Source organism: Meleagris gallopavo, chromosome 1, assembly GCF_000146605.3.
Source record: "Meleagris gallopavo isolate NT-WF06-2002-E0010 breed Aviagen turkey brand Nicholas breeding stock chromosome 1, Turkey_5.1, whole genome shotgun sequence".
Lineage (NCBI taxonomy): Eukaryota > Metazoa > Chordata > Aves > Galliformes > Phasianidae > Meleagris > Meleagris gallopavo.
In genome coordinates this window covers 145,065,029-145,069,416 of record NC_015011.2, presented here as the reverse complement: position 1 = coordinate 145,069,416, position 4,388 = coordinate 145,065,029, and positions in this window count along the sequence as shown.

Here is a 4,388-nt window from a genome sequence, read left to right as displayed (position 1 = left end):
CCTTTCCCCCCGGCTGGGGGCAGGGCCCCTCTATTTGTTACCTCCATTGTCTGCAGCAACTGGAGCACTCAGCTTTTTGGAGAAGTTCACCTTGGTGGTTGATTTGTCTTGTAATTCTTTTACCCGGGCTTGAAGTGCAGGCGTAGGTTGTTTATGCCACTTCTTCATATCTTCTCCATGGTCACGTAGGCAATGCCACAAGGCAAAACGCGACGTAGTCTTACTGTTGTCACTTGCTCAAGCAGGAGAACGTCTTCTTTTGATAGCTGAGACACTGGGATGACACCGGCTGGGAGGAAATCAAGTTGATCAGCCCCTCCAGTAGGCTGTTTTGGGAATTCTAGTCCCCATGGGATGTATCTGTTACCACCATGGATTCATCAGCATCAGGCACGGTTGATAGTTTGTCTATTATATCTTCTTGTTTCTTCTCCATTCTGTCCAGCTTTCCAGCTACTTTTGTAATGACTGAAACACAAGCTCGTACAGGGCTTAAATGTAACTCAAAGTCTTGAAGTTTATTAACCAATTCATTTATAAGAGGTGTCTTCTTTCCCCTCTGCCATACGTTGCTGCAAATGTACTGGCGTCCCTTTCTGGTGCGGTCTTTGTGAATGTACGCCACATGTTTGGTGTACACCTGACTCTCTCGGGATCATGCTCTTGGTCTGGCTCGTTAGGAATGAAATCGGGGCTACGTAGCATTTCCACCACAGCATATTCTCTTAAATATCGGACGCCTTCTTCCATATCAGCCCATTTCTTTTTCTCAGGCATCAGATCGCCTTTGAAGGGGTATCTTTCTTTCTTCTTTTACAGCCCATTTCTTTTTCTCAGCCATCAGATCGTCTTTGAAGGGGTATCTTTCTTTCTTCTTTTACAGCTAACAACATCCGCTTCCAGAGGGTAAAGACCTGGTTCTGGCATGTACTAATTCCTCTGTCAATGGCTGAGTCCCTAGCAATGCCACCCAGTTGGCGAGCTTCTCTACTATCTAGCCACACACTGTTGGCCCCATTGTCCCAGTATCCAAGTAACCAGGTGGCAATAGGCTCATTTGGGTGATGTGAGAAGTCTTTTCTCAGACTTTGAATTTCATTCATTTTCAGAGATCGATCAGCAATGGTAACGATATCTTGCTCACCTCTTAACTTTTTCAGGACTTCTTGTTGCCCTCGTAGGCGTTGGTGACCGTGGTCTTACTGAGGGCCCCTCCCCTGGACTCAGGGGTGCTTCTCGTGGATCTCGGAGCCACTCCTCTGGACCTCTTTCCTCCTCTTTCTTCTCTTCTAACCGAGTCGAGATTCGTTTCATTTTCCGTCCTCTTACAGGGGCAACTGACATCAATTGTGGTGCTTCCTGTAGTTGATCAGGTCGGTCAGTTCCAATGCTCTCATCCTCCAGTTCAGCTTGGAGCCTGTCTCGTTCGATTATGAGAATATCTAGCTCAGATTGGAGGGTGTCTTGTTGAGATTGAAGACTGTTGAGTTTGGATTGCAGGGATTCCCTCTCAATTTGGAGGGCATCTCTCTCAGATTGGAGGCCTTTCTCTCAACCAGGAGACTCTCGCTCATTTTGTACTGCTTCCCTGAGACTCTCCTTTTCAATTTCACAAACTCTCTCCCTCTCCAGGATAGTATTGAATAAGGCCCGATAAGCATTAGCCAGGCCCCAACTCATTTGTGCCTCCTCAGATCTGCCTGAGCCGCAACATTCTGTCTCAAATATCTGTTTAAGTTCTCAGGGTCTTTCAGGTGTTCAGGAGTAAAGTTCCATGACACCAAAGATTTCCATCTCTCTAAAGTCTCTCCCAGGCCTCTCCACACTCCCTGCCGCTCAGTATTCTCTGGTTTTGGGGAGGACTTCCTCAAAATATAATAAATACTAATACTGAGTGAAATGGTGAGCAGTACAATTCACGGAGATTAATAACGTGATCAGGTGAGCATTGAAAAGCTGCATAAAGGATTCAAAGGAGAGGCCGGAAACCTGCTAATAATCCCCAGTCCTGTAACATTAGCAGCTCCCTCTGGAATGGTATGCCACATAGTATGCAGATGCCACGTAGTTATTTCCATCAGTGTTTTCAATTGATTGTATATACCTATTGCTCCGCAGAGCAAAGTGGTGAACGTAATTAAGGCCCAGTATGTTTTTAGCATTAAAAAAGAAGAAACAGTGGCATGCAGCCCCTTGAAAGGCAGTTTCAGAAGAGAAAGCATTTTTTTTTTCCTTTTACAGAAGCAAGGTAGCAAGGCTCAAAGTTTACAAATATCCTAAAATATTGGCAGTCCGCCTGAACTTTTCAAGTTCACATTTTCAGAGAGTACCGGTGAAACAGATAAACTTTCCCAACGAAGCTCTCCGAGAGCAGAGAGAGAGATTCGTTCAAAATGCTAAAAAGCAACTGATGCCCGCATTCTCCACCAAGAATGTCAACTGTTTACGAGCTGGTTCGGTCCGGTTCCGTGACTAGAAGGGCGGAGGGATCTGCGGATCCGCGCCCCCGGAAAAGGAAAATAGGGGACCCCAGAATAATTGAAAACAGCGGCAATAACTGAAAACAGCGGAGGTGAAACAAACTAATTTACTAAATATTGTATCAGCAGAATATAACGAGAGAGAGAGAGAGAGAGAGAGAGAGAGAAAGAGAGAGAGTGTGTCTGAAAGGCGGATCGGCCTCACCACAACGCTGAGCTGAGAAGTGCAGTCCAGTTGAGCCGACGAAGAAGCACAGACGGAGAAGCGCAGACGGAGAAGCGCAGGCAAAGAAGAGAACATCAAGTGACCTTCCCAGGAGTTATATCTCCTCGCTGACCGCAAAGCCCCCTGGGGAAATGTAGTTCTTCTTCTCCTCCGGACAGGCACCTGGAACTTGAGCATCAGCAGTCAAACCCCCAGTGCATTACATGATGTTATGATGTGGAATACTGATAACCAAAAGTCATAAAACCATGACAGCTGTAGTTTGGAACACACACTCTCCAAAAACCCACTACGCCCAGGAACGATTGTGACTCTTTCTTATCAGTGGGTGGAGACGTGGCAGTGATTTTGTCGATCACATCTGTTGGGATGTGACGACGGCCATCTTGCCACTTTATCCCTAGGAACTGAATTTCCTGGGCAGGTCCTTTCACTCTGCTTCGCTTAATAGCAAAACCAGCACGCAGAAGGATCTGGATTATTTGCTCTCCTTTCTCAAAAACTTCCTTTGCTGTGTTGCCCCACACAGTAATGTCATCAATGTACTGTAAGTGCTCAGGAGCAACTCCCAGTCCCAGTGCGGCTTGGATCAACCCGTGGCAAATGGTTGGGCTACGTTTCCACCCTGGGGCAAAAAATTCCAGGTATATTGAATGCCCCTCCAGGTGAAAGCAAACTGTGGCCTAGATTCTTTGGCCAAAGGAATGGAGAAAAAGGCGTTAGCAATATCAGTGGTGACGTACCACTTGCCAGCTTTCATACTGGAGTTCTAACATATCTGGCACAGCAGCACTCGGTGGGGGTGTGACTTCATTCAGGCCACGGTAGTCCACCGTCAGCCTCCATTCTCCACTGGCTTTACGCACCGGCCATATGGGGCTGTTAAATGGTGAATGAGTCTTGCTAATCACTCCCTGATTCTCTAGTTGGCGAATCAACTTCTCAGTGGGGAGCAAGGAATCCCTGTTGGTGCGGTACTGCCGTCTGTGCACCGTTTTTGTAGCAATCGGTACCTGTTGCTCTTTCACTCGTAGCAACCCCACAACAGATGGATCTTCTGACAGGCCAGGCAAAATAGACAACTGCTTAACACCTTCTGTGTCTACAGCAGCTATTCCAAAGGCCCATCGATACCTTTGGGATCCTTAAAATATCCCCTTCTGAGGTAATCAATACCAAGTATACATGGAGCCCCTGGGCCAGTCACAATAGGGTGCTTTTGCCAGTCTTTACCAGTGAGGCTCATTTCGGCCTCCAACATAGTCAGCTCTTGGGAACCCCCAGTCACCCCATTAATATAAATTGATTCTGTCCCTTGGTGGCTCGAGGGCATTAGAGTGCACTGTGCACCAGTATCCACCAGGGCCTGATATTTCCGTGATTCTGATGTGCCGGGCCATCTAATCCACACAGTCCAATAAACTCTATTATCCCTTTCCCCCCCCGGCTGGGGGCAGGGCCCCTCTATTTGTTACCTCCATTGTCTGCAGCAACTGGAGCACTCAGCTTTTTGGAGAAGTTCACCTTGGTGGTTGATTTGTCTTGTAATTCTTTTACCCGGGCTTGAAGTGCAGGCGTAGGTTGTTTATGCCACTTCTTCATATCTTCTCCATGGTCACGTAGGCAATGCCACAAGGCAAAACGCGACGTAGTCTTACTGTTGTCACTTGCTCAAGCAGGAG